The sequence below is a fragment of the Podarcis gaigeae genome (genome assembly GCF_964106915.1).
Source record: "Podarcis gaigeae genome assembly, chromosome: 16".
Taxonomy (NCBI): Eukaryota; Metazoa; Chordata; class Lepidosauria; order Squamata; family Lacertidae; genus Podarcis; species Podarcis gaigeae.
In genome coordinates, this window is record NC_139693.1 from 12,549,247 (window position 1) to 12,561,988 (window position 12,742).

Sequence of the window (12,742 nt, forward strand, 5' to 3'; positions counted from 1 at the left end):
CTGTCTCCAAACCACACCCTTTCCTCTGTCTGCTTCATATCCTGAGCGTTTTTTCCTGGCTGGAATGTATTTTTGAACAATACCTCCCACTTTCCTGATAGGGTTGCCATATGTCCGGAATTTCCTGGCCATATCCAGAATACTGCAGTCGGGAGCAGCATCTGGGTGGAGATTGTGGAAATGTTCAGGAAAATGCGGACGTATGGCAACCCATGTCAGAAGTGTTGTTTCCCTCCCCCCCCCCCAATTTTCCTGAAAAATAGCCCCAAAACTTTTTTATTTTGCGGAGAAAGCTCAACAACTTTTGTATCCGGATTTTCACTTTTTGAAATATGGCAACTATGGAATGGAGGAAAGAGAGGGGTGTAAGAGTAGGTGTAGATACCGTACAAAAGTGAAATGCATGTGTGTCGCTCTTTACAGGCTGGCCTCTGGTCTTGTCCAGCAGTGGCATGCAGCCCCTGGAAGCTTGCCCAGAGAGAGTGAGGCCCTCATCTCTGGCCTAAGATATCTTTGAGAAAAAGAAAGGTTAAGCAGCTCTGCCCTTTGGTGAACTATTCTGCCGGCCACAATGTTGTGGCCTGGGTGGAGCCAAATTTCATCGCAATTCTGGGGAATCAAGTTTCCTTCCCTCATTATTGTTTCGCTCATTTATCTAAAAAGTCTTCAGTTTGAGGTTTCTTTGTGCCTCAGATTTTTCTTTTCATCCTGCAAGAACAGGAGGGAAGAATGAGATGAAGTCTGCTACCAGCCATTAACTTTCCGCCATGCCAGGCGTGAAGAACCTTTTTCAGCCTGAGGGCTGCAGTGCCTTCTGGGCAACCTTCTGGGGCTCACATGCCAGGGGCGGGCAGAACCAGAGGCAAAAGTGGGCAGAGCAAAGAATGTAAATGTTCCCTTTGTAAAACAGGTTAATTTCAACACAGGCAAAGATGAGTCATTATCAGAGGTCAAGGCCACATTCCAGCCAGGCAAAAAGAATGGTGTGAAATGGAGGCAGTAGGGGGGGGGTCGCCTGGGGAGAGTCCCAAGGGCCAGATGGAGAGGCCTGAAAAGTCACACTTGGCCCCCTGGCCAGAGATTCCTCACTGCGCACTAGGCCTTGTGGTGGATACTTCCTGCATTACTAGGAGAGCTCTGGCTAGAATGTTTGATTTGGAACAGAGAGACCCAGGTTCAGTTCCACCCCCAGCCATGAAGCTCACTGGATGATGCTGAGCCAAGTCACCACCTCTCTGCCTAACCCACCTCATGGGGTTAAGGGGAAAGACCTCTTTTAAGGTGGTGACTGCTGTTTGCAGTTTTGGGAAGCACTTGTGTTAAAAATAATTCGCCTCCCCCCCCCCCAAATAACTGTTTTTCCTGATTAATTGAGGATGACTGTATTTATGAATTTTTGTAGATTGATGCATTTAAAAATATTTTGTGTCTGTAATTTTATGCACGCTAAGCTTTCCCAAGAGTTTCTGGAAGCCTTCAGCAATGAAGGCTGTATCATAAATAAAAAGTTTGAAATTCACAAGATGACAGGCTAGCCGAGCTTTTGCTTGCTTTCAGTGGTGGTAAACAAGGACTGCTACAGCAAATCTGCTTTGCGCAATTTTTTCTTACAGTCAAGCGGTATATAAATTTAATGCAAATAGATAAATAAATTTAAGGCTTCTTTTACTTTTTGTTATATTTGCAAATAAAAAATCCTTTGAAGAAAATATGCATTCTAACAATTGCTGTTTTTGATGGTGTGCTTTACTGCTGATGTTTTTGCTGATGCTTGTTTTACAGGTTATTGTAAGACTTTTATTGTACTGTATTATTTTTTCCTGAATTTATGCCATGATTTATGTTTTCAAATTTTGTAAATCTCATGGAGGCTCCATACATGTCAAGCAACTCATAAACTGAAATAATACCGTTAATAATAATGGGTTTTTAAGGTTGCAACCCTAAAATTGTCATCTGGAGCTGTTACTGGGTCATGACCTGAATTATATTTATATCTGTATGTGACCCACACCCACCCCTGTCCTTCTCCTCCTCCTATCATTTTCTTACTCTTTGTTTTCAGTTGAAAACAATATTGCTTAAATAATTGTTGTAGTTGGGTGTCTTATATAAAAATCTTTTGTAAATTAAAAGTGTTTTTAAAAGTGATTTTAAAAAAATAAATAAATCCCCATGTCTGACACCCTGGGTTTGTTGAAGAAAAGGTGATATATAAATGTGAGAAATCAATCAATCAATCAATCAATCAATCAATCACTTGCCCCCAATTTCCTGTTTGGATTGTTTTAGCACAGTGGGTCTAATTCAGCCAAGCTAGTCCCTCCAGTTTAACTTTCTTCTCCATTCTGTCAATTTGCCCTGCAAGGTTGTTTCCCACAAGCCACACCATATGTGATATCAGGTAAGGGCGTGAGTCTGAAAAAGCGCAGTCATACTGCCAAATGTTAGTGTGAATGCTTAAGGAAATGTTTGAGTCAAGTGGAAACAGACCCACAGTTATGTTTGTTGAACTACATGCAAGGATAGGAGAGTATAGTTATAGTTATAGTTGTATATATTGTAACATTGCAAAGACACTGAATGCTGTCCTCCTCCCCTCCAAAGTTGAACTAATTAGGAAAAATATGGGAGCAATTGGAGATTATAAAATTAATGGCAGCGGTATGTCCCTACAAAATAACAATAGGAGAAATGGGCAAATGGGTCCAAGTTGTAATGTATTAAAAAAGAATCGAACCAAAAGGGAATGAGTCTAAAGGAACAGTTGGGAACTTCAGATGAGCGCCTGCTTTTCCTTTCAGATTGGGGCTTCCTGACAGTTAGGATTGGCTGCATTTAGGGAGTCTGCAATTGGGAGAAGGCAGAGGGCTTTGCAAACAACAAAAACAACAGCTGATGGTTCCTGCAAAGCCCGACACTTTTCATGCACCACCAATCAGCTGACCATCAGCACTTGCAAAGCACCAAGTCTTTGCTCGCAGCAGTTTGATGTCTAACAAAATGGGCCAAGGAACATGGGTCACTTGACATCCTTGTGCCATCAGGTGACTGAGAGGTGGAGAGCCACAACACTTGTCAAAGTTGGCCCAGGAGTGGGTGGGAGAAAATAAGGTTTGGACCTGCCAGTCAGATTCAGTTCCTCACCCTTGCTCTAGGGCAGAGGTTTTCAACCTTTTTGAGTCTATGGCTTCCTTAACCAACTACATTCTTTCTGAGGCACTCTTGTGGGGCTCAGGAGCCCAGTTACGTCACCCCTTGCCTGCAGAGCTGGCAGCCTCTCACCCTTTTTCAAATACCCTCCCTTGTGGAGTGTTCCGTCAGCTTCCTCTCCTCTTCCCTCTCCTTGGGAGTCCTCTGGGTAGCCGCTGCCGCCACCTCTGGTCTCTGAGCTGCCCCTGCCCCAAAGAGAGGTGCCTTCCAAAGGCACCATTCGCCTGTGGAGCTTATAGCCAGGGCTGCTGCAATAAACAGCTGTGCAAGCCTTTGGGAGGCAGAGACATGAGGGCATCAGAGGAGGGAGGGAAGGAAAGAGGGACAGAGGCCAGTGTTGCCGATGGCACTGTTGACCATCATTCAAGGCACCCCAAGGTGCCACGGCACACTGGTTGAAAACTACTTCTCTAGGGAAACAGGAAGCAAGACTGGCAGAATCAGATCTGATTTAGCCATGAGATTTAATTAGAGATTTATGGAGTTCAATGGGACTTACTTCCAGGGAAGTGTGCACAATATATGATTTGCACTCTAACTGGATTCAAAATTATAACTAGTGAAAAAGGTGTCTCCGTTAATTGGGCAGCAGATTTCTTTTTCTTTAAAAAAATTGCATATTTTTCATACAAGTGCTTATAAAAATTTCAGTTAGGGAGCACCATTCTAAGCGGTAGAGTCTCTTCTGTAATTCATACAGGCTATGATACCTTGTAAGATGATGACTGCTGTGGCATAATTGTGTTAATCATCTAAAAAACCAGAAAACATGCTTGCTTGCTTTGGAAATAACTGTGCTTACTCACACACAAATTTCAATCAACAAATATCCATGTGATTACTTGAATCAAGTTGTAGGCTTCATTTTTTTAAATTTCAGAGTTAACCCTGGGCAATCAATTTCTGAACCTTGATTTGTGTAGATAAACCTTGCCCATTGTTGCTGATTTCTGCAGTTTCTTTAGAAGAATAAGTACATTCATTTGCTTTTGATATACCTGGCTGACACTGCTTCTAGGAAGTATCAGCTCCCCCTTTTCTATCCCACATGATCTGTCCATCCTCCCAAATTTCCCTTTACATTTGTGTCTAGTGTGTTTCATGAATCCACCACCAGCACCAGCACCAAGTGACACCACCAAGACTGCTATCAAAGTTAAATCTTTTCTATTTTATTCCAAGAAAGGGCAAGGAAAGATTTTTTTTTGTTTGTTTTTATAATTATCATTTTTTTAAACTTGTACTTTTAAAATGCTTTTGTTTTCCTATGAAAAACAAAAAACAAAAAAAGGACTAAGGGAACTTGCGACACATTCATTTTTTGAAACATTTTGAAAATTTTTCAAGGCACCTAAAACGAGAAGGAGGCCAAAGGAGTGCACTTTGGTTTCTCTGAAGACGAAAAAGGGGGAAACGGGGAGAGGAGAAACACCCTTATTATTTTGGCGGAGAGTCTAGGGTGGGGATTCGCCCACAAGCAGCTCAGCAGAAGCAAAGGAACGGGTGTAGCAGGTAGTTGGACCAAAAGAAGTGGCTGATGAGCAGAAAGATGCTTGCCTTGTCTGACATTGTCTTTCAACCAACATAGAGCAGCTTGATCCTAGCCAGTTTTTACAAAGGTCTTCCTTAACAGTTGGGGGAAATTGCAGTGCAATGAGTTTTTTTTCTCCCCACACCCCCCAGTGCTCATTGTAGGATCATGGCCAATGGTGTATCTCCTCTCCTACCTTGGCCTTTCACCCCTGGCACTGATCGATGATATTAATCCAACCACATAATCCATTACTGGCAGACATTTTTGCCATTCTATTTAAAAAACAAAACAAAAAGCCACACACATACATGTGGGCAACAGGAACAGTGGAAGCAGGTCATTTTCTTTCCAGTTTGTTGGAGGCCGCTGTGTGTTTTTGCTTGTTGTTAAAGAGAGCTCAGTTGCCTTCTGGCAAGATGGTGGGAGGGAGCTGTTGGCCTGGAACCCAGCCATTGTTAAGACAAAATTAAGAAGAAAGCAGGTTGGGGACACACCATCTCAGAGATTCAGATTTCACAGTTGGCCTTGTCTTCTGCTTGTGCGCACGTGCAAGCTTTCAGAACTGGCTGGTGATGCTTGGCTGCTGTCAGATGCCAGCATCGTCTGTAGATCCAGATTGTGGGATTTTTTTCAGCTTAGACCAGGCAGCCAAAGAAGAGGGAGGAGGTGGCGGCATGGGACTGTCCCTCTTTCCTCTGTTGCACCAAGTTTTCCCTGGCTCCAGATAACAATCAGCCTGGCCTTCTGATAAGAGAGCAATCCCATAGTCTATACACCACCTTCTGTATCAGACCAACTGTGACCTGTTGCGAGGAAGCCAGGATCATTGCACGTAAACACTTGCTTTCCACTTCCATCCTGCCTTAGCCACCAGGACCCCAGCATTGGGCTTCTATCTCTCCTCTAAAATCAACACAGGTGTTGAGTTCCTTCAAGCCAATCCAGCTTCCAGATCCCTGTTGGTTGGGTTCCTTCCTGTCCACTGAGGTCCTGACCTCTTCCTCATTGCCTCCTCCCCTCAGGGAACTGATTTTAGCACCCATCGGACATGTATCGAAGATGTCCGAGGATGTCATAGATGTTGCAGATTGGAATGATCAGGGCTGGGCTGTGTGTGCACCTTGGGAAATGTTGAACCAGGCCTACTTCCTTTCCCAGGGAAGCTAGAGAACACACCCAGTGCCTGAATATTCACTCTGCTATAATTTTCCCAACCTGACAAAATGGCTAGAGCAGGCAATTGTTTAACACTGTCGGCTCTCAGTGTACCCCAGTACCATCTGCCTCTTGAGGGTGACCCCAAAACATTTGTGGGTAGCATATAATGAACTTGTACATTAATTCTGAATGTAAAGCAAATAACAAGCCAGGGAAACAAAAGTGCGAGGCCTCTTTGACCCAGGAAAAGCAAATCCCACAATGCATTGCACCAACTCCCCACCTTCTGCCATGTTGCCATTTGAAACTATTCCAGTATTATGATCAGTTTCCCACTTTTACCTTTAAAGAAAAGGTAACATTTTTGTCTCTAGGCGATACTAGGATAGATGGAGCAGTGATCTGACTTGATGTATCAAATGGGTTGCACATGAATTCCTCCTGTTTTCAGCCTACACACCAAAGTAGAATGGTGGCTGGTACCCATCAGAACTGATAGGGCATGAGGTGGGGAGCCCAACAGTAGGGGGAGCCAGAGCTAATGACAGGAAGAACCCACTAAGTCTAGTTTTGTCCCCATTCTCTTCCCTGCTGAGTTCTGCAAGGGCAATACTGAGGCTGAGGAGGAGGAATATGGCAGGCGAGGGCTGCCCCCTGGGCTGGTTGTAAGTAAATATGCAGACATGTAGATAGGAGTGCAGACTGAGGTTAGTGGGGCACTGCCACTTTTGTCCTAATGAAGAAGCTTCCACTGGTGCTACCTCTTGTTAGCAGTGTGTTTGACATGCCAACTTTGTGACAGATGCATGCAAATGTAAGGATTATCTTAGGGGTGGCAGGTTGGTACCTGTCTCATGTTTGCCAATATTAACTTGATTAATCTTGAGACATGTCTTCCTGTTCAAAGCACTCAGGATTGGAGGATGTTCACTTCAACTATACAGACTCCTACAAAGTGGAAATCTTGTGTTACAAAGGATTATAAAAAGTCACAGGATGGACTAGAAGTGGCAATTCTTTATACCAGGTCAAAGTTTAGGGAGCCCCTTTGTTCTACTTCTTAAGTTAGGTGGGATTCTTAAGATTGTTGTGACTGCATGCCTGTAGGATATCATATGGTGGATCTCATGCAAAATCTGTTACTTGGCAACACTTCCTACATATCCTTTTACGAAGGGAGGGAGGCTTGTGTTTAGTCCTTTGTGCATCCCTGTTATATCAGGAATCTTTCCTCTTTCTGTTTAAAAAGACTTTGGAGGGGAAATATGGACGTAGAGAAAAGGAGAAAAAAGGCGGGTCCTGTGATGCATATTGAGACTAGATATAGGTCTGAAATACTGAAGGTTAGACTAGAAGTGGCCAGTAAATGGAGAGCAAAATTGCTTTTGGAGGAAAGGAAAAATGGAGGCCAAAAAGAACATAGCTTCCTTCAGATTCAGTGATTTCCAAAACATGTCTGGATTAGGAATGTGGAAGAAAACATGATTTGGTTCATATTTAAAAGTAAACCATGTTGAATTCACACTTTTTGAAAAACAGTGCAAACCAAACACAGCCATCCTTTGAAATTCACACTTCTCTGAATTTGATGATGCAGTTCCCCAGCCAAGTACAAAAATGCATATACAGGGGTAAAATGTACATAAAAATTCATATATTAGTGAAAATAACATACAAAATGCATTATATTAAGGAACATTTCTTTGCAAAAATGTGTAAGTCAAAACTGCACACAAAAATAGGAAAAATTAGGAAAAATTCACAATATAATGCTTGATGAATTCTCACGAGGACTTAAAAAAATAAATCCAGAAATTTTGATGGAAGTGTGGACTGAATTTAAAATTGGAAAAGTAAGAAACTTGGAGAACTGAAAGTGACAGATTTGTCTATTTCTATCTGAGATAGGAGATCAGTAGAATAAAAAGGGAAGTGGAATTAAGAGCAAGGGTTTTCAGGACAAAACCTCGCTATGTGTGTGTATATGTGTGTACCCGCACGCACCTCACTTGCAGAATAGCTAAGTGTTCTTCCACTGAGGAAGTGGAGAGCCCAAGGCAGCTGTCAAGTTAGATGGGATGGACAGAACAAATAGCTGAGTCTGCTTGATGGGTAATGCTGCCTTGCAGGGACGATGGATTGGAAGTTGTGCCATGGGCCCCCTTGACCAGACTGGCTTTCTCAGCCTCTTTTGTGTGCTGCTGTCAGCTTTAACTATTTTCCCTCTGCAGACAGAATGCCTTGGTTTTACTTAAGGGACAGCAAAACCTCTCTTTATTTCCAAAGACAGTTTTATCCAATTGTAGTCTGAGTCACAGTAGACCCCCTGAAGTCGCTGAACATGGCTAACGTAGGTTTATTAATCTCATTGTGCCTACTCTAAGTAAAACTTAGTTGGATACAGCCCATAGTTTTCCCCTTTTCTTCTCTATGCTCTATGGAAGGTCTGTGATTTGTTTCTGATATCGCTTTGCTTTTCTGAGCAACTTATGTGCATGCAGGGTTCTTAGGTTTTCTCTCAGTGACAAAGCAGATATCCAAATGAATGCTTATTATTGTGATGGGGGGGGGCATGCATGCTAATTTGTTGCAGATGGGAACATGCATCGGAATGCATCCCACACTGGTGGCAAAAAAACGGTGCTGGTGGATCAATGTGCTTGCATTCGCTTTCAGATTATTTTTTCAGTTTCCATTTCTCAGATATCTGCCCTGCCCAACAAAAAGCAAATGGGCTAGAATCTAATATACAGTAGGTATTAGTGGATCAGCTAGTAGTGCTTTCTATTATTTTCTCATTTCCAATCTTAACTTAAGTTCTCCTAATTTCCACATCATGTTTGTGGTTTTTTCTTTTTTTAAAAAATAGCCCTAATGAAAATTCATCAACATTTTTCTTAATATCATCATTTGGGTGTGCAATTTCCCCTAATATTCAGAGTTTTACAAAGCGATTCCCCCTAACATAATGCATTTTAACATGTTTTCACTAATATATACTGTACATCTTTTGTACACATTACTTGGCTGGAGAACTGCATTGCAAAATTTTTGGAGAAGTGCACATTCTGAAGTATGCCTATTTTTCAGTTCACATATTGTTTCAGAAAAGTGCTAATTAGGTAGGTTTGCCTTTAGATGCAAACTGAATCAAGTTCAAGTTCCAGCCGCAACATCCCTGAGGGAACCCTCTTTGAAAATCTGAGACCTCCCATTCTCATGTCCTTAAGACCTATCTGTTACCACATTCCGGGGAGTGGGTAGGTTGGGTTGGGAAGCCAAACTAGAGTGCTGCTTTCTTTTCCTGTTTCCCACCCCTGCCCTCTCTTGCTCACTCTCTTTTTTCTTTCTTTTTTAAAAAGCTCGCTCTCCTAAATGAAAACTTTGCAAGCTGAGCTGCAAATTGCTTGTTACTGTAAACTCTGCATGAGTGCCAGCAATGGCGCACACCAAACAACCCTCGAATCACCTGAATTAATGAGCAGCAGGGAGAGGCAGGTTTTTAAGGTGTGTGTGTGTGTTTTTTTGTTTTTTTTTGCATTGTGCTAAATGCATCCTCCCCAAGAGCCTGCTCACATTAGCTCTGTTTGTTAAGTACTGTATATAGAGTTAAACACTTAATAAAATTACACTTCATGGGAGGCGAGACTGACGCATCGGGTCCAAGGCCCGGATTGTGTAAAGTGATGTTTAGCATATAAACATTAGCTGGCCTGGAGCACTCTTTTGTAATTTTTGTTGTTTGCGTTTTCCTTGTTGATGGTGTTTAATAGGAAAGAAACAAGCTACCCACCCACCCACTGCTTCTTTCCAAAATGACTTCCGTGGACGGCTTGTTCCCCCCCACTGGTTATTTCAGTGTGCTGCTAATGAGCTGCATAAATTTGCATACTGAGAACCAAGGGTTGGGATATATAGCTAGAGAGAGGTGTGCATGCATTTTATGCAGAGTATCTGTGATTACAGAATTGGAGCTGTGAGCACCTGTCTCTTTGGACTACAGATAGTGAAACCATGGCCCTCCAGATGCTGCTGGATTCCCACCATCCCTGACCACTAGGTCATTCTGGGTGGGGCTGATAGGATTTGGAGTCTTAACAGCATTTTTTTTTCCTTACAGGGGGAAGGGCACAGGTTCCCTTCTCTTGGGGCACTTGGTCTGTTCCAGAAATGTGACTTCTCCCACCTAGCCTTTATTACTGCCCGCCTGTGCTCTCCATTAGGTCCTGCCTGAGTTGCCTGACATTTTGCTGTCGTCCTTGTTTCTTGTTGCATTCCTTTTTTCTCTCTCCCTTGTTTTATTTTGCTTCATTTCTTCAAACTAGGACAGTTCCTGTTTGCTTCTGTGCTGATCTTGGCACAACTGCCTTGTGCAAAGCTCTGCACAGGAATAGTGAGGTTACTTGAGGGGCAGGGTACCACTCTGTTGCTTGGAAATACATGACAAGGTGTCCCCTTGTTAACTAGGCTTAGTCGTGGGCAGGCATACTAGTGGCAGACTTGGGGCTGCCAAATTTCAGTAGTGCCCTGTGTGATGCTAAAATTCAGCCTCTCCCACTCCATTCTACAGCATTGTTCCTGCAGCGCAGTGTCCAGCGTGACTACCAGTCGCACTACACTAAAACCATCTTTGGGCACACCAGCTTTCCATTTCAACCAGAAAGCTAAAAAGACAGTGCTCCGTTGCAGTTGGTTTATTTGCTTTAAAGAGACTGATGGAAGGCACTTTCTAATTTTACACCCAAGAAGAACCGTGGGAGATTTTTTTAGTACATGCCTAGCTTGGCATGGTGAAATCCCTTGCATGTGTTTCCACGACACCTCATCTAGTTCTTTCTCCCAGTTAAGGTATCCACCCTATTTAAAATATTTTCAAGGCAGCTTACACAGATTAAGATATAACAATACACTATCTGGGGTTGCTAGACTGCAACCTAGGTTGCTTCCAGATGTGGTCTTAATTTGCAAACGGATCATTTGCAAGTTTTTTTAATAAAAAAAACTTGATATTTTCCCTGAAGAGAGTAAATCCAGATTAAACGGGGGGGGGGGGGGGAAATGAGCTGGGATTTTGAGGCAAATTACACTGTACAGATGCTGCAAGGAAAAAAACACCTCTGCATGTGTGAGGAGCACCAACCTCACAATAAACACGTCTGGAAATATCCCTAGCGAAGCAGTATTTGCCTTGAACTTTTACCATGTACATCATACATAAATCTGCAGTGTAAAAAAAAAAAAAGTCTCGATTCTTCTAAATTTGAGCTCCCAACACATATAAGCACTAGAGCTTTACAAAACTGAAAAAAACCCACAGGCTTCCTTGGACGTATTAGGAAAGTGCCTTATCTCACTCTATTTCCTAACCTGTGACATGTATATTGCTATACATAGCAATAGATGGGGACTAGAATCTTGCACGGCTGGAACATCTGGTATTAAATGTAAGCCTGCTATAGGCCATTATGATAGGAGCACACCTCTATCCCTGGTTTTCTGTGCATAGCACTGGCAATTTTAGAGCAGAAAACAATTTCAGTGTGATACAGGAAGTGCCAATAAGGACTGTGTTAGAAGACGCTGCAAAAGTCAGTTAAGCCAAAGGCACTGAGAGATAAATTGGTAAATCTAGAGGGGAACTGCAACCCAGAGAGGGATGTGTTGCTCATTGCGGGAGTTGATGGACACAAATGCCATTCTGCTGATAATTGGCCAGGCTTTTAATGTTTTCCCTTTTCTGAGTGTTCATTGCCCACCCTGCTTCCTCAGTCACTTTGTTTTGTCACAAGCCCCTTGAAATGCATTTTTTCCTCCCCTGAACAGTTATTGTTGCTATTAAGGAATGCCGGGCTGTCAGAGAGCCCCGCTGGCCAGGAGAAGGAATCCCACTGAAAGATGCCTCTAATGGCGTGTTTATTGCCTTGCTCTCCAGTTAGCCAGCTAATCCCATTTATTGCCCTTTACAGAAATTAAGGGGTTGAAACACTGCACATTCTTGTACACAGCAGAAGGCGTGCAAAAAGAGAGAAGCTGCATGTCGAATGACACCTAAAGTGACTTCTAATTACTTTCCTCCATGAGTTTGTTTTGCTTGTCAAGATCAGGATCTTGGAGTGGGGGAATACTTTAAATTCTACCCAAATCTAACTAGAGGTCAGGCCTGCACAACTTGCAACCCAGCAAGTCAAACAGTGGCAACTGGTCACAGCTGGATCTGGGGGGGGGCGGGCCCAAGGGGACCACCAGAGGTGGATCCAACTGGTTATGTCCCCACCCCCCCATTCTTTTGCCTTCCAAAGGTACTGTACTGTGGGTGCTTAGGTAACACAATGCAATTACTTGAAACACAGTCTCCTGGCTGTATATGGTGGCCCACAAGGAACTTTTAAATTATCGTTTTTGCTGCCTACTTTGGACTATAAAAATGGTTGTGAAGGTGGTGCTGGGTTCAAGACCCTGGCAGGTCACTTTATGTAACTGCTGGGCGACATTTGGTATGAAGTTGTTCCAACCCTGGCCTAGGGCTTATGTTGGGGGCTTTTCTTTCCTGGAGTGAATTTATTGAGGAGGGAAGTATAGCTATAGCCCCTTTGCCTAGTGCTCCAGATTTGCCTATCCTGTGATGGATGATGATATGTGGGGGAAAGTATTTTCTCTCAGGACTTGAAGAAATACTTAAATATTAATGGCAAGATGTAAATTAAAATGTAAATATTAATAGCAAGATGTAAATTAAAAAGGCTCCCATAAGGGGGAACTTCTTCATTGGGGCCCTATTTCCAAAAATCTTTGCTGAACCAGAGCTAAGGTTCATCTCACTCAGCATCCTCATTCAAA

General features: G+C 42.9%; 1 protein-coding gene and 1 long non-coding RNA gene across 7 annotated transcripts in view; both read left to right on the top strand.

The window, feature by feature from the left end:
* The window catches only part of MACROD1 (mono-ADP ribosylhydrolase 1), a 314,807-nt gene that overhangs the window by 36,146 nt on the left and 265,919 nt on the right, over positions 1 to 12,742 (top strand). The gene's annotated exons all lie outside the window — the stretch shown is intronic.
* LOC310833619 lies at positions 279 to 9,250 on the top strand. Its single transcript, XR_014558848.1, has 2 exons — positions 279 to 7,176; positions 7,227 to 9,250. It is a non-coding gene; the product is annotated as an uncharacterized lncRNA (long non-coding RNA).